Genomic DNA, 21,722 nt, shown 5'->3' with positions numbered 1-21,722 from the left:
TTAATTTAGTACATGGTGATAGACATGGGTCTAGCTTTAGTTTTCGGCAAATGGAGAGCCAGTTTTTCCAGCACCATTTATTAAAGAGACTGTCGTTCTTCCAGTGAACCTGCTTGGCTCCTTTATCAAAAATAAGGTGGTTGAGTGTGTTCGTAGTTGTGGTTGTATCTTCTAATCTATTCCACTGATCTTCAGCTCTGTTTTGATTCCAATACCATGTTGATTTTACTACTGTTGCTTTGTAGTATAACTTCAAGTCAGGGATTGTGATGCCTCCTGCTTTGTCTTTGCTGCTTAGAATTGCCTTTGCGATTCTAGGTCTCTTCTGGTTCCAGATGAAATTTAGGAGTGATTTCTCTAGATCTATAAGGTATGTTGATGGTATTTCTATTGGGATTGCATTGAATCTGTATAACAGTTTTGGGAGAATGGCCATTTTCACAATGTTTGTTCTTCCTATCCATGAGCAAGGGATGTCTTTCCATTTTCTGAGATCATCTTCAATTTCCTTTTTCAGTGTATTATAATTTTCACTGTATAACTCTTTCACTTCTTTCCTAAGAGTAATTCCTAAATATTTCATTTTTTTGCTTGCTAATGTGAATAGTCCAGTTTCTCTTATTTCCCTCTCTGTGATTTTGTTGTTCGTCTATAGGAATGCTATTGATTTCTGAGTATTGATTTTGTATCCAGCCACATTACTGAATTTATTTATTGTATCTAAGAGTATTTCAATGGAGTTTAGGGGGTCTTCTATGTAGAGTATCATGTCATCTGCAAACAATGATAATTTAACTTCTTCTTTTCCTATCTTTACCCCTTTTATTTCTCTTTCTTGCCTAATTGCTCTGGCTAGTACTTCCAGTACTATATTAAATAGGAGTGGTGATAAAGGACATCCTTGTCTTGTACCCGATTTTAAAGTAAAGGCTTTCAATTTTTGGCCATTTAGTATGATGCTGGCTGTTGGTTTGTCATAAATGGCCTTTATTATATTGAGGTAAAGACCATTTATTCCAATTTTCTGTAAAGTTCTTATCATGAATAAGTGTTGGACCTTATTGAAGGCTTTTTCTGCATCTATAGAGATGAACATGTGATTCTTATTTTTGGCTTTATTGATATGATGGATTACATTTATTGATTTGCGTATGTTGAACAATCCTTGCATTCCTGGGATGAATCCCACCTGGTCATGGTGTATAATCTTCTTGATGATTTTCTGGATCCTATTTGCCAATATTTTATTGAGGATTTTTGCATCTGTGTTCATTAGGGAGATCGGTCTATAGTTCTCTTTTATAGTTGGGTCTTTCTCAGGTTTTGGTACTAGAGTAATATTTGCTTCCAGGAATGACTTAGGAAGGATTGCTTCCCTTTCAATTTCATTGAATAGTTTGAGGAGTGTCGGCATTAGGTCTTCTTTATATTTCTTGTAGAATTCTGCAGTGAATCCATCTGGGCCTGGGCTCTTCTTGGTGGGCAAGGACCCAATTACATTCTCAATTTCATTAGCAGAGATTGGGTTATTCAACAGTTTTATATCCTCTTGATCTAGCTTTGGTACTTCATATGCTTCTAAGAATCTGTCTATTTCTTCTGTGTTATCAAACTTTTGAGAGTAGAGGTTTTCGAAATAGGTGTTGATGATCCTCTGTATTTCTATTGGGTCTGTAGTGATTTCTCCTTTTTCATTTCTTATTGCATGAATTTGAGCTTTTTCTTTCCTTTTTTAAATAAGGTTGGCTAGGGGCTTATCGATTTTATTTATTCTTTCAAAGAACCAACTTTTTGATTCGTTGACTCTTTGGATTGTTTTCTTAGTCTCTATTGCATTGATTTCTGCTCTGATTTTTATAATTTCCTCTCTTCTTTTGGCTTTGGGCTTGACTTGTTCTTCTTTTTTTAGCTGTTTGAGGTGTAGCATCAAGTTATTTATTTGTATTCGTTCTGTTTTCCTGATGTGGGAACTCAGTGCAATAAATTTTCCTCTCAGAACGGCTTTCATTGCATCCCACAGATTCCGGTAAGTTGTATCTGCATTTTCATTTTCTTTTAGGTATTGTTTAATTTCTTCTTTAATGTCTTCTGTGACCCACTGATTACTCAAGAGTGTGTTATTTAGTTTCCATGTGTTTGCGGAATTTTTGCAGTATCCTTTGTCATTAATTTCTAATTTCAGAGCGCTATGATCCGATAATATGCAAGGCATGATTTCAACTCTTTTGCATTTGCTTAAATATGTTCTGTGAGCTAATATATGGTCTATTTTAGAAAATGATCCATGTACTGCTGAGAAGAATGTGTATTCTGATGTTGTTGGGTGGAACGTTCTGTATATGTCTATCAAACCCATTTGTTCACACGTGTGATTCAATTCTGTTATTTCTTTGCTCATTTTCTGTCTGGTTGATCTGTCCCTTGGTGTCAGTGGTGTATTAAGGTCTCCTGTTACAATTGTGTTACTGATAATTTGAGTTTTCATTTCTGTTAATAATTGTTTTATGTAACTGGGTGCTCTGGAGTTTGGTGCGTATATATTTAAGATAGTTATCTCTTCCTCTTGGAGTTTTCCCCTTACGAGTATGTAGTGACCTTCTTTGTCCTTTATGGTCATTGGTGGTTTAAAGTTCACGTTGTCTGCAAACAGAATGGCTACTCCTGCCTTTTTTTGGATTCCTGCTGCATGAAGAATTGTTTTCCATCCTTTGACTTTCAGTCTGTGAGTATCTTTCTGGGTTAGATGGGTTTCCTGTAAACAGCATATGGTTGGATTTTGTTTCTTGATCCATTCTGCTAGTCTGTTTCTTTTGATTGGTGCATTGAGACCATTTACATTAATGGTTATTACTGTTAAATGCTGGTTAATTGTAGGAATGTTATCTCTCTGCTGTTGCATCTTTATCTTTCTGTTCTGTTTAATTATCTGCTTTGCTTTGTGGTTTTTTCCTTTGTGTATCTAAACTGTCTTTCAATATTTTTTGCAGAGTTGGTTTGGTGTTCATGAAGTTCTTCAGCTGTTCTTTGTCATGGAAGTATCATATTGCACCATCTATTTTGAATGATAGTTTTGCAGGATATATCAGTCTTGGTTGGAAATCATTTTGCTTTAGGATCTGGAGTACTTCACTCCATGCTCTTCTTGACTTTATCGTTTGTGCTGAGAAGTCTGCTGTGATTCTGATAGGTTTTCCTTTATAAGTGATTTGTCTTTTCTCTCTGACAGCTTTTAATAATCTATTCTTGTGTTGGATTTCTGGGATGGTGACTATTATATGTCTGGGTGTAGTTTTATTTTAGTTATGACTGTTTGGAGTTCTATATGCTTCACTGATCCTGATGTCAGTTTCTGATCTCATGCTTGGGAAATTTTCAGCTATTACTTCTCTAAATATCCTCCTGACATCCTTCATGTTGTCTCCCTCTCTTTCATTAACCCCTATCATTCTTATGTTATTCTTTTTTGCATCGTCTTGCAGTTGTTGAATTGTTGTTTCCTGGTTTCTTGTTATTTTCAAAAGATCTTTCCTTTCCTGTTCACTAGCTGCAATCCTGTCTTCAAGGTCTGAAATTCTATCTTCACTTTCATTAAGGCGGTTTTTACAACTTTCCGTGGAGTTTTTTATTTCCTGTATATCTCTGTGCATCTGCATTATGTATTCTGTTTGTTTCTTATATTGCTCGTCTAGGGATTCTATCTTTTTGTTTAGTTCCTCCAATTTTTTATCTGTGTTTTCTTTAGATATATTTAGAATCTCTTTCATTTCTTTTATCATTTCTTCTTTTATCTGGGAGATTATTTCGAGTTTGAATTTCTTTAAAGCTTCCTGGAGTTGCTTGTCAATTTCAGTGGCCATTGTGTCCGATATATGAGGTGGATGGGATATATTTTCTTCTATATACATCGCTCCTAGGGTTTCTTGAGATGGGCTGGAGGTTTGAGGTTGTAATTTGGTCTTTCGTTTTGTCATTTTCCTATATTTCTGTGTTTCAAGTGTTATTTGAAAGCTTCCTCAGGATCTGTTGAAAATCCCCTTCTATGTTTGGAGCTACTGGGACTCTGGCGCCGCACTACTCCAAGCCATTAGGCCTACAGAACCAGTGGCCCTCCTCTGCCTGCTCAGAACTCCGCAGTTCCAGACAAGCTGGGCCTCAGGGACACTGTGCACCCACCTGCCCCTTGGAAGCTCCACAGTTCTTCAATGGCAGCCGGGTTAGGGTACTCACCACAGGCTGCAGTGCTTCAGGAACCTGTGGACCCTCCCTGGTTGCAGAGATATCCACAGTCCTCCAGACACGCAGAGCGCCCGGTGAGGGCACCCCAGATCTGCCCAGCTCCTCCTCTGCAGACCTATGGCCAGGCGCGGCAGCTAAACAGTCTGGGCTAGGCTGGTAGTGTGGGCCAGCCCACCTATCGGGAGCTCAGCAGGTCTCCAAATGAAGCCGGGAATGGGGAGGCTGATGTGGAAGCCTCAAACCCACCTCTCTCCTTCACTGCACCTGGAAGCCTGAGGGAACTCCAGCAGTCTGGGCGCAGAAATCCAGAGTCCTCCAGACACGCAGAGAGGCCAGTGAGGGCACCCCAGATCTGCCCAGCTCCTCCTCTGCAGACCTATGGCCAGGCGCGGCAGCTAAACAGGCTGGGCTAGGCTGGTAGTGTGCGCCAGCCCACCTATCGGGAGCTCAGCAGGTCTCCAAATGAAGCCGGGAATGGGGAGGCTGATGTGGTAGCCTTAAACCCACCTCTCTCCTTCACTGCACCTGGAAGCCTGAGGGAACTCCAGCAGTCTGGGCGCAGAAATCCAGAGTCCTCCAGACACGCAGAGAGGCCAGTGAGGGCACCCCAGATCTGCCCAGCTCCTCCTCTCACCAAGCACATTATCAATCTGTTTTCTTTTCTCTTTTATGTTTTGGTATAATTTAAGTGTTTGGCTTTATATTTTTTTTTCCTCATGGATTCCCTGTGGATGAGTTTTGTGGCAGTGGGTCTATTGGAGATATTTTCTTGCCCCATTTGCCTATGTTTAATACTCTGTGTGAGAGTGTGTCTGTGTGCAGGCACATGCATGTATGTGTGCACATTAAGATTTGAGGACTTCTAAGATTGGAGTTTATTGCTAGATGTAGATCTCTTTAATGAGGGTCTTATTTTCAGTGATGCACTCAGCATCAATAATTTTAATACTTTGCTTACCTCAACATTTCATCACTTCTGTTAATTTGAGGAGGAAAGGGTGTGGTGTAATTGGCTTAATGCTATTTTCTTATAAATAAACTGCAGTAGCATTGGTGGTTCAAGACAAAGCAGATATTGCCACATACTAAACTCCAATCATAGCCACAATTATATCACAAAAGTAGAAAAGAAATCAATAACAATAGACTCCAAGAGAAATTGGATATTCGTGTAATACAAGAACAAATAAAGTGCCACTCAACCATTCATGAGTATAAATAAATGTAGAATAATAATAATAATAATGTATACAGAACTGTATATTAATTACTGATATACAATAAATGTATAATAAATGAAACAATAATACTATGATTAACAATAGAAAATAACAACAAAAATAGAGTTAACTAAGTATTTAAAGATTAACAAAGCCTAATAGGAATGTTAATAGAGGAGATAGGGAAGTGGAAATGAAAAGGAAAGTTTTTATTTTATTTTTTTAATTTTAAATAGATTAAGACAAAAGAGGACATAACAAAGCAGATCATATCAGAACAATTCAAGAAACACATCATTTTACCACAAAACAAACCACAGTAACTACCATAATGCCTCTTTCTTTGAATTAATTGATCATAGTTTCATATACAATAGTATCAAACATAACAAAACAGTATAAAACCATTAAAGAGAATGAGATCATTACAGGGCTTTCAGAACCAAGCAGCACAGAATGAACAATGGCTACTATATTATCTCACTGTCTATAGAAAATTTGTTTAGGTTATCACTTACAATAATTTCCAATAAGATACGACATGATAGAACCAAAGGAAACAGAAAAAAAAAAAAGCATAGTACAACTTTAGAGTAAGATGATGCTAAATCAGCTCTGGCTATTCTAATGTCTTGTTTTCTTCAAAATAGCTGTTCATACTATCACAGATAATAAAATCAAACAAACTAGGATAAAACAATTCCAACGAATGAATACAGACTTAATAAGGCTCCAAACCAATGTAATGGGGAATCATGATTACCATAAATTCTTATGTACACATACCATTTCTTAAGGGAGACTATATGGTATTTCTACATGTGAGTCTGATTTATTTCGCTTATGAGTATGGGCTCAAGGCATCCATTTATTTATAAATATCTCAATGTTATCATTCTTTAAACCTGAGTAGTACTCTATTTTATTTTATTTTTTTAAATTTTATTTAAAAGGAAAAAGAGAAAAAACAAAACAAAACAAAGCGGTGTAACGGTACAAGTAATACAGAATTACAAAAAAAAAAAAAAAAAAAAAAAAACAGTAAGAAATCACCAGTTAATAGATTACATATTATCATCTTAGAGATAGTTGCTCAAATCACAGTATCAAAGCATACAAAGTGGACATTCAAACAGTGAGACTGCAAACAGTTGTGTTCAATGATACAACCAAAAACATTGATATGGTCAGCTATTTAACACCCCTAAACACACTTGCTGTTGTATCCTTTAGAGCTCTTTTTTTCCCTCTCTTTTTTACAACAAAATTTACACAATTTGGGTTTTATTACTCCTTAGTTCTTATTACTTTTTTGAGGGGTGAGAATAAAGTCAAATATGGCAAAACAAAGCTGTCAGTCAAAACCAAGGATAGACATAGCACATGGTGTAGAACAGAGTACAAGGTTATCAACAATGGTTATCAACCTTGTCTCTTGTTTCCTTAAAAAGAATGGTCGGCCCACACTATCAGCCTAGCCCAGCCTGTTTAGCTGCCGCGCCTGGCCATCTGTGTGCAGAGGAGGAGCTGGGCAGATCTGGGGTGCCCTCACCGGCCTCTCTGCGTGTCTGGAGGACTCTGGATATCTCCGCCCAGACTGTTGGAGTCCCCCCAGGCTTCCAGGTGCAGTGAAGGGGAGAGGTGGGTTTGAGGCTTCCACATCAGCCTCCCCATTCTGGTTACACTTGGAGAACTGCTGAGCTCCCGACGTGTGGGCGGGCCCACACTATCAGCCTAGCCCAGCCTGTTTTGCGGCCACGCCTAGCCATCAGTGTACAGAGGAGGAGCTGGGCGGATCTGGGGTGCCTGCATCGCCTCTCCGTGTGTCTGGAGGACTGTGGATATCTCTGCAAGCAGGGAGGGTCCACAGGTTCCTGAGGCACTGTGGCCTGTGGTGAGTACCCTAACCCGGCTGCGATTGAAGAACTGTGGAGCTTCCAAGGGGCAGGTGGGCGCACAGTGTCCCTGAGGTCCAGCTTGTCTGGAACTGACCCTAACCCCTAAGATGAATAAAACTTAGGCATTGTAAACATTACAGGACTTCCAAAGGAGACAATAGTCAAACCAGCATGGGTATCTTAGTGAATCTTATTGCCTTCAAAGTAGTTGCCTATACCCTCAAACTTGATACTATCATACACAATGGAACAGAGTCTAATCAGTCAAAACAAGATAGTGGGAGTATTACAGGACTTCAAAAGAAGTTAATAGGAAATCAAAAATAGTTACTATTATATATCCTGCTAATTTTTTAAAATTTTCCCCTTAAATAAAAAAACCATAAAAATAACTAAATATTTTTTTAACGAATAAGGGAGAGATTGAGATAAAACAGGACATAACAGTATAACAATAGAGGTCAAAGCATGACTGTTTCAGCAACCTAGTGCTTCACCAACAAATAACCCGACTTAATAGTAGTTACCATAGTGTCTGTCTTTTTCCTTGAAATATTTGAATAAAACTTCATATACTATAACTTTAAATATTTCCATATCAAGAAGCCCAGAAGAAAGCCTTTCCAATTAATAAGTGAAAACTTTATAAGGCTTCAAGGCCACATAATGGGGAATCATGATTACCACATATTTTTATATATTTGAATCATTACTTACATTAGGGAAACTATTTGGTATTCACACATGCGGGATTGATTTATTTCACTTATGAGTATGGTCTCAAGCTGCGCCCCTTTATTGATAAATATCTAAATGCGATCCTTCTTTATAGGTGAATAATATTCCATTGTATAGAAATACCACACTTTTTTATCCATTCCCCAGTTGATGGGCACTTGGGTTGTTTCCAAGATCTGGCGATTACAAATTGTGCTGCTATAAACATAGGTGCACATGTATCACTGTAGTATGTTGCTTTCAGTTCTTCTGGGAATATGCCTGGAAGTGGAATAGCTGGAATAAATGGGACTTCCAATCCCAGCTTTTTGATAAACCTCCAGACTGACCTCCACAAAGGCTGCACCAGTCTACATTCCCACCAACAATGTAGGAGAGTTCCTTTTTCCCCACAGCCTCTCCAGCATTTGTTGTTGTTGGTTTTCTTGATCCTGGCCGTTCTTTCAGGGGTGAGATGGTATCTCAGTGTGGTTTTAATTTGCATTTCTCTAATGACCAATGATGATGAACATTTTTTCATGTATTTATTTGCCATTTGCATTTCTTCATCTGAGAAGTGTGTATTCATCTCAGATGCCCATTTTTGTATTGGATCTTTGAATTTTGGGGTTCTGAGTTTTTGTAATTCTTTATATGTTTTAGACAAGAGTCCCTTGTCTGAGAGAGACTAAAATCTTTCCCAGTTTGTGGGTTTTCTTTTCATTATGCTGGAGATTTCTTTTGACATGCAGAAACTTTTTAGTAAGAAGTGGTCCCAGTTATTGATTCTGGCAAGGATTTCCCGTGCGGTTTGAGCCCTGTTCATGAATTCTCTACGTACTCCTATGTCTTCAAGGTTTCTACCCAATTTGTCTTCCAATAGATTTAGTGTTTCTGTTTTAATATTCAGATCTTTGATCCATTTAGATTTTAATTTAGTACATGGTGATAGACATGGGTCTAGCTTTAGTTTTCGACAAATGGAGAGCCAGTTTTTCCAGCAGCATTGATTAGACTGTCATTCTTCCAGTGAACCTGCTTGGCTCCTTTATCAAAGATAAGGTGGTTGAGTGTGTTTGTAGTTGTGGTTATATCTTCTAATCTATTTCATTGATCTTTGGCTCTGTTTTGATTCCAATACCATGTTGATTTTACTACTGTTGCTTTGTAGAACAACTTCAAGTCAGGGATTCTGATGCCTCCTGCTTTGTCTTTGCTGCTTAGAATTGCCTTTGCTATTCTATGTCTCTTCTGGTTCCAGATGAAATTTAGGAGTGATTTCTCTAGATCTATAAGGTATGTTGATTGTATTTTTATTGGGATTGCATAGAATCTGTGTAACAGTTTTGGGAGAATGGCCATTTTCACAATGTTTGTTCTTCCTATCCTTGAGCAAGGGATGTCTTTCCATTTTCTGAGATCATCTTCAATTTCTTTTTTCACTGTATTATACTTTTCACTGTATAAGTCTTTCACTTCTTTCATAAGAGTCATTCCTAAATATTTCATTTCTATGCTTGCTAATGTGAAGAGTGTTGTTTCTCTTATTTCCCTCTCTGTGATTTTGTTGTTCGTCTATAGGAATGCTATTGATTTCTGATTATTGATTTTGGATCCAGACACATTACTGAATTTATTTATTGTATCTAAGAGTCTTTCAATGGAGTTTAGGCGTTCTTCTATGTAGAGTATCATGTCATTTGCAAACAATGATAATTTAACTTCTTCTCTTCCTATCTTTACCGCTTTTATTTCTCTCACTTGCCTAATTCCTCTGGCTAGTACTTTCGGTACTATATTAAATAGGAGTGGCTATAAAGGACATCCTTGTCTTATGCCTGATTTTAAAGTAAAGGCTATCAATTTTTGGCCATTTAGTATGATGCTGGCTGTTGGTTTGTCATAAATGGCCTTTATTATATTGAGGTAAAGACCATTTATTCCAATTTTCTGTAAAGTTCTTATCATGAATAAGTGTTGGACCTTATCGAAGGCTTTTTCTGCATCTATAGAAATGATCATGTGATTCTTAGTTTTGGCTTTATTGATATGGTGGATTGCATTTATTGATTTATGTATGTTGAACCATCCTTGCATTCCTGGGATGAATCCCACTTGGTCATGGTGTATAATCTTCTTGATGATTTGCCGCATCCTATTTCCCAATATTTTATTGAGGATTTTGCATCTGTGTTCATTAGGGAGATCGGTCTATAGTTCTCTTTTTTAGTTGGGTCTTTCTCAGGTTTTGGTACTAGAGTAATATTTGCTTCCAGGAATGACTTAGGAAGGATTGCTTCCCTTTCAATTTCATTGAATAGTTTGAGGAGTGTCGGCATTAGGTCTTCTTTGTATTTCTTGTAGAATTCTGCAGTGAATCCATCTGGGCCTTGGCTCTTCTTTGTAGGGAAGGACTTAATTACATTTTCCATTTCATTAACAGAGATTGGGTTATTCAACAGTTTTACATCCTCTTGATCTAGCTTTGGCACTTTATATGCTTCTAAGAATCTGTCTATTTCTTCTGTGTTATCAAACTTTTGAGAGTAGAGGTTTTCGAAATAGGTGTTGATGATCTTCTGTATTTCTATTGGGTCTGTAGTGATTTCTCCTTTTTCATTTGTTATTGCATGAATTTGAGCTTTTTTCTTCCCTTTTTTTAATAAGGTTGGCTAGGGGCTTATCGATTTTATTTATTCTTTCAAAGAACCAACTCTTTGATTCGTTGATTCTTTGGATTGTTTTCTTAGTCTCTATTGCATTGATTTCTGCTCTGATTTTTATAATTTCCTCTCTTCTTTTGGCTTTGGGCTTGACTTGCTCTTCTTTTTCTAGCTTTTTGAGGTGTAGCATCAAGTTATTTATTGGTATTCATTCTGTTTTCCTGATGTGGGAACTCAGTGCAATAAATTTTCCTCTCAGGACGGCTTTCATTGCATCCCACAAATTCCGGTAAGTTGTATCTGCATTTTCATTTTCTTTTAGGTATTGTTTAATTTTTCTTTAATTTCTTCTGTTACCCACTGATTACTCAAGAGTGTGTTATTCAGTTTCCATGTGTTTCTGGGATTTTTGCAGTATCTTTTATCATTAATTTCTAATTTCAGAGCGCTATGATCATATAACATGCAAGGGATGATTTCAACTCTTTTGCATTTGTTTAAGTATGTTCTGTGAGCTAATATATGGTCGGTTTTAGAGAATGATCCATGTACTGCTGAGAAGAATGTGTATTCTGATGTTGTTGGGTGGAACATTCTGTATATGTCTATCAAATCCATTTGTTCGCAGGTGTGATTCAGTTCTGTTATTTCTTTGCTCATTTTCTGTCTGGTTGACCTGTCCCTTGGTGTCAATGGCGTATTAAGGTCTCCGGTTACAATTGTGTTACTGATAATTTGAGTTTTCATTTCTGTTAATAGTTTTTTTATATAACTGGGTGCTCTGGAGTTTGGTGCATATATATTTAAGATAGGTATATCTTCCTCATGGAGTTTTCCCCTTATGAATATGTAGTGACCTTCTTTGTTCTTTATGGTCATTGTTGGTTTAAAGTTCACATTGTCTGCAAACAGAATGGCTACTTCTGCCTTAGTACTCTATTTTATAAAAAAATACCATAATATTATTACCATTCCTCAGTAATGGACACTTAGGTTGTTTCCAACATCTGGCTATTACAAATTGAGCTGCTATAAACATGGGTTCACATATATCACTGTGGTATGATGCTGTCAGTTCTTCTGGGAATATGCCTAGAAGTGGAATAACTGGAACAAGTGGGATTTCCAACCTCAGCTTTTTGAGGAATCTCCAGACTGACATGCACAATGGTTGCACCAGTCTACACACCCTCCAACAGAGTAGGAGAATTTCTTTTTCCCCATATTCTCTCCAGAATTTGTTGGTAGTTTTTTGATTCTGGCTATTATTTCTGGAGTGAGATGGGATCTCAGTGTGGTTTTAATTTGCATTTCTCTAATGAGTAATGATGATGAACATTTTTTCATGTATTTACTTGTCATTTGTGTTTCTTAATCTGAGAAGTGTGTATTCATCTCAGATGCCCAGTTTTTGACTTATCAGGGTCTGATTTTTTAAAATGCTTTATACGTTTTACACAGAAGTCCTTTGTTTGAGGGACAGTTAACTAAGATGTTTTTTCCTAGTTTGAGGATTTTATTTTCACTATGCCGGATATTTTTTTTTTTGACATGCAGAAATTTTTTGATAAGATGTGATCCCAGCTATTGATTCTGGGAAATATTTCCCATGTAGTTTGATTCCTACCCCTATGTCTTCAAAGTAGAAGTCTCTACCTATCCCTATGTCTTCAAGATTTTTACCTCATTTGTCTTCCAACAGATTGAGTATTTCTCTTTTAATATTCAGATCTTTAATCCATTTAGATTTTAGTTTAGTACATGGTGACAGGGATGGGTCTAGTTTTAGTTTTTGGCATGTGGAGAGCCAGTTTTTCCAGTACCACATACTAAATAGACTGTCCTTCTTCCAGTGAACATGTTTTGCCTCTTTATCAAAGATAAGGTAGTTGAATGCGTTGGTAGTTGTGGTTGTATCTCTAATCTATTCAATTAATTTTCAGATGTTTTTATTCCAGTAGCATGTTGATTTTCTTATTGTTTCTGTGTAGTATAACTTCAAGTCAGGGATTGTGATGTCTCCTGCCTTGCTTTCGCTGTTTACAATTGCCTTTTCTATTCTACGTCTCTTTTGGTTCTAGATGAAATTTAGGATTGACTTCTCTAGATCTACTTGATATGTTGATGGTATTTTCAATGGGATTGCATTGAATCTATATAACCCTTTTGGGTAATTATCAATTTTTACAATATTGATTCTTCTTATCCATGAGCAATGGATGTCTTTACATTTTCTGAGATCTTCAATTTCTTTTTTCAGGGTATTATAATTATCCCTCTATAGATGTTGTACTTCTTTTGTGAGATTAATTCTTGAATATAACATATTTTTTGATGTTACTGTGAAGGGTGTGGCTTCTTTTATCTCTTTCTCAGTGATTTTGTTAGTGTATAGAAATACTATTGATTTTTGAGTATTGATTTTGTATCCAGCTACATAATTGAATTTATTTATTATATCTAGGAGTCTTTCAGTGGAGTTTTGTGGGTCTTCTATGTAGAATATCATGTCATCTGCAAATATTGATACTTTAACTTCCTCTTTTCCTATCATTACCCCTTTTATTTCTCTCTCTTGTCTTATTGCTCTGGCCAGTTTTCCAGTACTATGGTGAATAGGTGCAATGATAAGGGACATCCTTGGCTTGTGCCTGATTTTAAAGTAAAGGCCTTCAGTTTGGGGCCATTTAATATGATGCTGGTTGTTGGTTTGTCATAGATGACCTTTATCATATCAAGGTAAAGAACATCTATTCCAATTTCCTGTAAGTTTCTTAGCATGAATGAGTGTTGGACCTTATCAAATGCTTTTTCTACCTCTACAGAGATGATCATGTGATTCTTCCTTTTGGCCTTATTGATATGGTGAATTGCACTTATTGACTTACATATGTTGAACCATCCCTGCATGCCTGGGATGAATCACACTTGGCCATGGTATGTAATCTTCTTGAGGATTTACTGCATCCTAATTGCCAAATTTTATTGAGGATTTTTGTGCCTTTATTCATTAGGGAGATGGGCCTGTAGTTCTCCTTTTTATTTGGCTCTTTAATCAGCTTTTGGTAGTAGAGTAATATCTGCTTCCAGAAGTGACTCAGGAAGAATTACTTTCCTTTTGATTTCATTAAAGAGTTTGAAGAATGTCAGCATTAAGTCTTCTTTGTATTTCTTTTAGAATTCCCCAATGAATCCATCTGGGCCTGGGCTCTTCTTTGTAGGTAGGGACTTAATTTTCAATTTCATTAATAGAAATTGGTTTATTCTACAGTTTTACATCTTCTTCACCCAGCCTTGGTACTTCATTTGTTTCTAGGAATCTGTCCATTTCTTTTGTGTTATCAAACCTATGAGAGTAGAAGTTTTTTAAATAGGTGTGGATGATCTTCTGTGTTTCGACAGAATCTATATTGATTTCAACTTTTTTGTTCCTTATTGCATGAATTTGAGCTTATTCTTCACTTTTTAAATAAGATAGGTAGGGGATTATCAGTTTTGTTTATTCTTTCAAAGAATCAACTCTTTGATTCCTTGATTTTGTTGGATTGTTTTGTTAGCCTCTATTATATTTATTCTGCTCTGATTTTTATAATTTCCTACCTTCTTTTGGCTTTGGGCCTGACCTGCTCCTCTTTTTCTAGTAGCATTCCTATACAGTAACAACAAAATCACTGAGAGAGAAATAAAAGAAGCCACACCCTTCACACTAGTATCCAGATGAGGCAATACAAATGGAAAATAAATACATGAAAACGTGTTCATCATCATCACTCATTACAGAAATGCAAATTAAAACCACACTGAAATTCCATCTCACTCCAGAAAGAATGATCATCATAAAGAAAACTACCACATCCCATTTGACAAACCTATTTCATTTCTAGTCATATTCCCAGAAGAAAATATAAAACATTATACCACAGTGGTATAAGTGCACCCATGTTTATAGCAGCACAATCTGTTATAGCCAGATCTTGGAAAGAATCTAAGTGTCGATGAACTGAGGAATGGATAAAAATGCTGTGGTACTTTTTATAAAATAGAGTAGTGCTTAGCTATAAGGAATTATCACATTGAGATATTTATAAATAAATAGATTTAGCTTGAGACCATGCTCATAAGTGAAATAAATCAAACTCACATGTATAAATACTGTATATTCTCCCTAGTGTAAGAAATGGTAAGTGTACATAAGATTTTTTGGTAATCATGATTCCCTATTACATTGCTTTGAAGGCACAATGTTTTCATTAGTTGGCACGGTTTTATTCTAGTTTGTTTGATTTTATTATCTGTGATAGTATGATCAGATATTAAATGTAAAATATTAAAATAACCATTGCTGATTTAATATCATCTTGGTTTGAAGTGCTACCATGCTTTTGTTCTTATGTTTCCACTGGTTCTATCCACTGGATTTTATTTTGTGTGACAGTATAAACAAATATTTTATGGAAAATGAGATGATAGAGTAGCCATTGTTTATTTTTGGTTATTTGGTTCTGAATGCCCTGTAATACTTTCATTCTCCTGAATAGTATTTTACTATTTTGTTATGGTTGATACTAATGTATGTGAAGGTTAGCTCAAGTATTTCAAAAAAAGAGACATTATGGTAGCTACTGTTAATCTACATACAGTTGTCTTGTGGTGAAGTACTGTGTTGCTTACATTGTTGTGTTGTGCTCTTCTTTGTCCTGTATTATTTTGTCTTAATCTCTTTAAATTAAAAATTAATAAAATATGCACCACTGATAAATGCTTAATTAACAAAGAAAAGAGACATAAAATAGACTAAGGGGATATAGTTATAATTGTGAACAGCAGTTTAGGAAGTAAACTGAATATATGAAACTGGAGTATTTGTTCACACATTTTTTCCATTTATAAATAATTTAAATGAGGCAGCTAGAGAGAGTGAAGGAGGGAAAAGAATAGAGGAGGGAAGAGCCTGTTTACAGTGTACCATGCTGTATTTCATAAATTCCTAAATTCTTAGGTCTGAAACGAAAGTGGAAACCCAAGTCCTGCTAGTGACCTTGGACAGAAAGTGTTCAGTGAAGCCCATGGACTCTGTCCTGAGATCAGCTACCTTCTCTGCTCTCCCCTCCTCCCTGAGGAAAGGACTCTTATTGGGGCTGGGCTGAGCTTGGGTATCAGATATACTTACATTGCCAAGGTGGGGATTGTGTCATGTACTTTCACATCTTATACACAGCGATGTCATGGATCTAATTTCCTTCTCCTATGCAAGTATTTTGGCATTTGACATCTCATCATTAGCCTAAAAGTAGCAAATTCATTTTAGATCATGTTCATTCGACATTTTTTATTTTTTGGAGACATGATCTCACTATGCAGTTAAGACTAGCTTTGCACTCTCTTTGCAGGCTAGCCTGGTCTCACACTTGCAATTGATTCTCCTGCCTCAGCCTCCAAAGTGCTAGGATTACAAGAACGTGCCACCACATTGGTTAATTTGACATTTAAAAGAAATTTCATTTCACAAAATTTTTAAGTTTCCTTGAGGTGGCAATGGATGACCATTAAGTGAAATTCCTAAATAGAAAATGAAAAACGTACATACATGTATATGCACTTATACAATTAACTTTAACCAAAATGTTCAGTTGACCTCGGGTAGGTCAAAAGTCACTTGAAGGCTATGTATTTCACGGTCTCTTCAGGTCATAGAACGTTAAAACAGAAAGAAAATCCTAGAGGCCAAATGAAAGCCCTCAGTGCCAGCTTCCATTCCTGCACCTGCTCTTGTTGCCTTTCTTTCCCAATGGAAAGAGCGCCGCCTTCTGGTTCTGAATCAGGAGAGTTTCTGTATGGGTTCACAGTGATGTTCCCTCACTCTGTGTCTGCTGGCAGTGTGATACAGAGCCATGTCCTAGGGTCTTAGGCTACTCATTTGCAGTTACAGCGTATCCTTGCCATTGCTGGTCAGGTAGTGAATTGGCACTTCATGGAGTCTGTGTAGCTGACATAGCTACTATCATAATTGACGCATGTCCTCCACTCTAGTTCCTTCCTTGGAGGCTGGCAGAACCAGTGCCATAGCTAGTGAAAGTGTATCCAGAAGCTGCACAGGACAGTTTCAGGAAGCCCTCAGACTTCACCAAGCCTCCCCTGACTCCACAACTCCTCATAAGCCTAGACACATGGAAACAAAAGAAGATCCTGATCTGGAAATTGTCACACATGTCCACTGTTATCCCTCTCATGTCCACTTCCCCTTCCTTTATTTCTTGTTCACAATTTACCTTTCAGAAGTGCAAACAGGAAAACCCAACTCAGCCCCAAATCTATAGTGATTGTCTGTGCTCATTTCTGATCACTTCATGGTAATAGTTGCACATCCTAGGCTCAGTTTCTGTCCAGAGCTCAGGATCAGGCCTGGGCTGGTTTTCATGGGCACAGAGAAGCTTCATTTGCATTTATCCCTGCTATATAAATAGCACTGTTATTGGACCCTCAGAGCAGGCTGTGTCCACAGCAAACATGAGTGCACTGGGAAAGTCTGATAAAAAAGACATATTCAAGATAATATGATCACTATTGTGATAGTACTCTTGTGTTTTTGACTATTCATCAGTCTTCATTTCTGTCCATATACTCAGATCATGTCTTTTATGTTAATGATGCTTGTTTTGTGAACATGTGAAATATTGAGTGCCATGAACAGTGGTGTCCTCCACTTAGGATCTGATGCTGTGTGAATGTCTTTCCTGTTTTCTAGGTTTATACTCTTCTGATTTATGAGCAGATTGATCCATGCCCCAGCTCATGGTCACTTCTATTGCATTTTTAGACCCCCTCTCTGTGGTGAGAATGTGTGTGCCAGCCCTATGTTCTGATCTTTTCTGAGAGAAAACAGCACAAGCATTCATTTGGATCCTGTTAATCAGTTTCTCAAACTTACTTGTGATTAGCTCCCTCTGTCTCAAGTTTTTCTAACTTTTTTATTTTTTGGTTTTTGTATTCATTTTTATTAATAGTGTTTACTGTATATAATGGATGCATCTATTGTAGACCCTTACACATGTGCACAAAACACTTGAATTCTTTAACCAGATTCCGTCTAACATTCCTCCATTTTCTTTAGCTTTTGCAAAATATCTTTGAATTTACCTTTTCTTCTATTTAACAAATTTATACTCTTGTTTTCTTTCATAAAATAAACTATGAAGTATTTAAAGTTTCTGATTTATTTCACTTATATAGTGCAACAGTATTTCCAGCTATTCCTTTGACAGTCGATGACTATTAAGAATATAATATATAAAAAAGTCAAAAAATTGATCACCCTGAACACAAGAAATCAGCAATTGAAATGAATAAAGAGTTTTCTGAGTCAAAAATGAAAAGGCCAACAGATAAATCCAGTATTTTCAGCAATTAGCAATCAGGGAAAGTAAATTCATATCTTCAAGATCTTTACTTGAATATTTATTCTACAATATATCCTTGTGTACATTTTATATCTTTTTGCATTGAAAACAATATACTGCTTTGGAAATGCCACAGTTTTCCATTTTGTATCACAGGTGCCTCTTTATTCTCTTACCAACATTCCAGGCTATCATTTCACCTGAAAAATGTTCCAAATTTCTTTTACTTTTTTTTAATCCCACATTCCTTAAATAACATCAATATATGTTTGTGATATGTAAAAATTGTATGTCACATCTTGGTCATTATTTGTACATTCCCTCTATCATTCCCTTTGCCTCAAAGTTCTTCACCTTTCCACAGAAGTCACTTTTCATTTCCTTAACAAGTTTCTTTGATTCTTTGAATTGTTTCCAGTATGTCTACTATGTTAAATAGTAGATAGTGTGATATTTAACTTTCTTTGTTGCAATTAATTTACACTTATTTTCTCAATGCCAAATCACTTTATTTAGAACAAGTCAAACATACACCTATTCTGTAAGTACACCACATTTTCCATATTCTTTTATCCTGCGTGAGTACAAATAATTGACTTTCATATTTTATCTCTTGTGAACTGTGGTAATATAAATATACATTACTATAATTGATGACTTTAATATTGCACAATCAAACACATAAAGAAATTCACAATCACGTAAAAAGATAGCAGTTGTTAACAAAATTAAATGATTATATTACATATCTATTTGTTTAGTTTTAAAAATTTGCTGATGTGGGGCTGGGGATTTAGCTCAGCGACATAAGCACCTGCCTTGCAAGTGTGTGGTTGTGAGTTCGATCCCTGGTACTGATAAAAATGAAAAAGACAAAAAAAATGTTGCTGATGTTTCTGAAGGTACTGTTGTGACATGTAAAATGTTTCCTGCAATTTCCTGTGTGACGTTATGCTTGAAAGAGTTTCATAAATTTCAGTGTCACCACGTATCTCTTAAATGATCTATTTTGTTAAAAGCAAGAATATTTGCAAAGTCATTCTGAGTGTGGGAGGACTATCAAGATGAACAAGAAACCACTTCACCTTTCCGGTTACGTAGGACAAGCCATGCAGATCCTGAGAGAAGAACAAGCCAAATTCCCCAGTCCTGTGAGTCAACAGAAGCTGTGCTGGGTCTGAGAGAAATACCAAGAAGTAAATGAATCCAATTTTCCCTTCCCATGACCTGTCACAGGCATGCAAGTCCTGGGTAGAGAACAAGCCAAATGCACCCTACCCATGACTGGCACAAACCATGCTGGGCCTAGGGGAAGTAACACGAAGAAAAAGAAATCAATTCACCCTTCCTGTGAGCCAACTGGTTGAGCCAACTAACAATATGACTGTGACTGTGGGTTAGGATACCTTGGAAGAGTTAATAGATTTGTTTCTTGTGGGGCACTGCCTAATGAGAAGGGAGTCGAATTGCATCAGAAGTGACAAGAGCAAGGGAAACTGCTTGAGAAAAGAAAAATATATAATTTTCCAGAAAATTCACATTGAAGAGTTTGGCAGAATGTTTTGCAAATACTACTAGCTGCTTATATCTTGGAAACAGACCCAAGCACAGCAATGCTTTTAATAACAGAAGCTAAACTCCCTTATGCCTTATCTTCATGTAGGGATTAAAGCATATATGATGAAATCAGGCCAGGGTGATATTTCCACTGTCCCCTCCCAGATCTATACTGAAGCTATTTCATTAACACATGTTCTTAAAACTTATTCATAGGCTCTAAGTCTATGCACCTTTGAAAAGTCTTCCCTATAAACACATGAGGCTTTGAAAGGACATGGGGATCCAAGCCAAAAGATAGATTACTTATAAGTATGTATGTAAGCAGAGTAAAGAATTCTCTATCAATTGCTGTTGGTCCTCCATTGAAGCAAATGACCAATGGAATTTTGATGAGACAGGCACATTCCTTTTTGTAGACAGATATCTGGTTGTGTTGGATCAAGTAACTATCAAGTTATTGAGGTGTCATGGCCAGTGCTGCTCTCTGGCAGAAACATAAAACTTCCTCAGTTGAAACTGGCTCCTAGATGCAGAAAAGTTTCCCTTTGTCTACTATACTTTGTCTCTTTACTATTCAGTTGGAAATTCCACATTTTATTCCAAACTGTTGGGAAACATTATCATTAGACTGCACATCTTCTAAATATCAGGCCTATTGCTTTGAACGACTTTTTGCCTTTTCTGGATGAGGAAAACAGCTATCAAGGAAATGATTTGCATATGTGCGTGACATTTGCTGCTTAAGAGTAAGGTAGAGATTTAGTCAGCCTTTTAACTTTCATGTGGAAGAAGACAAATAAATATGCCTTTATTCACAAGTAAATTGTGATTATTAGGTGATGGATATAAATTTAACACATGAACTTCAAAACATATAAATCTTAAAATGGATTTAAAATATGTAGTCACGTCTTAGTGGTATAAAACATTGTTTAAATGATTAGGCAAATAACTGATATGTCTTAGAGACTTTTTCACCATAAAACACAGAGTAGGATTTTTCTCCAAGCCATTATTACCAATTGGTCACTAGAAGTGACCTCCTTTGTAGGCGGGATATTGTTCAAAAATTTTCAATTCATTTTTTGGTATTTGCCTGACTTTCAAAGAACTACAAAGAATTAATTTAGTAGTAAACTGTGCTTTCTCCTTTAAATAGGTTGTTATGCCTGAGATCAATCATAACTTATCCTTACATAAACATTTATGTAGATACACAAATTTCTGGAGAAGAAAAATTACACACAATTTTGAGCAAAGATGGTTTTGTCAGATTTTATCTTCTGAGCTCATTTTGGATGGATTCAACCTGCTGTAGAGTGGAATCTCCTTATGGAATAATTTTGGGATATAAAAATTAAATAGAAATTAGTGCAAATACCTGCTATTTTATTCTTTCTAAAAATGATCAATTTAAGATCAATATGCCTTACTCCTTTGGAATATATTCTTAAACACTGCAAAATATTTTATCTTTCAATTGTGAAAATGTGACTTTTGAGGGCCAGTGCTTCATCCCAGTGGCACAAGAGCTTGCCTGGAAAACACAAGATCATGAGTTGAATCCCTGACACCAAAAAAAAAAAAAAAAAAAAAAAAAAAAAGTGCCATTTGCTATTTCCTGACCCTTAACAGGAGCAACAGCCTTTCTAGAGGCAAAATGTAAATGACAGAGAATAATTAACCATGGTGCCTGACCATAACTAAGGTTATATTTTGGAAAATTTGACAGAAGTTCAGAGTCGCCTTATGTTCAACCTTTCTTCACAAAATAAGTATTATTTTTCCCAAACTATAATTGTGTCATATGAAACTCCCTAAATTCACGATTCTCTCTCTTTCTCACTGATGTAAAGCAGTTTAAACTTAATCTAGGAAAGTTTCAGATGACACTGATAAATACATTAATATCTATAGATGACTTCCTCAGATCTCTGAGCTACACTGGAAAGATTTAATATAACTTTTAAACATTGATTTACTGAAAGACAAGCAGAAATTTAAGCTGGTATTACATCAGGGATTAATGTC

The 21,722-nt window shown here is 36.4% G+C and overlaps 1 long non-coding RNA gene across 1 annotated transcript in view; it reads left to right on the top strand.

Moving 5' to 3' along the window:
* LOC134474928 (uncharacterized) overlaps positions 1–21,425 on the top strand; it is a 31,654-nt gene extending 10,229 nt beyond the window's left edge. The window contains exon 2 of the long non-coding RNA XR_010045861.1: positions 3,996–21,425. This is a non-coding gene — a long non-coding RNA (uncharacterized LOC134474928). The remainder of the gene's footprint in view (positions 1–3,995) is intronic.
* The last annotated feature ends 297 nt before the right edge of the window (positions 21,426–21,722 follow it).

Source organism: Cavia porcellus, unplaced genomic scaffold (genome assembly GCF_034190915.1).
Source record: "Cavia porcellus strain 051 isolate PalLab524CR breed Dunkin Hartley unplaced genomic scaffold, mCavPor4.1 scaffold_43, whole genome shotgun sequence".
NCBI lineage: Eukaryota > Metazoa > Chordata > Mammalia > Rodentia > Caviidae > Cavia > Cavia porcellus.
This window is presented reverse-complemented; position numbering and strand designations above follow the sequence as displayed.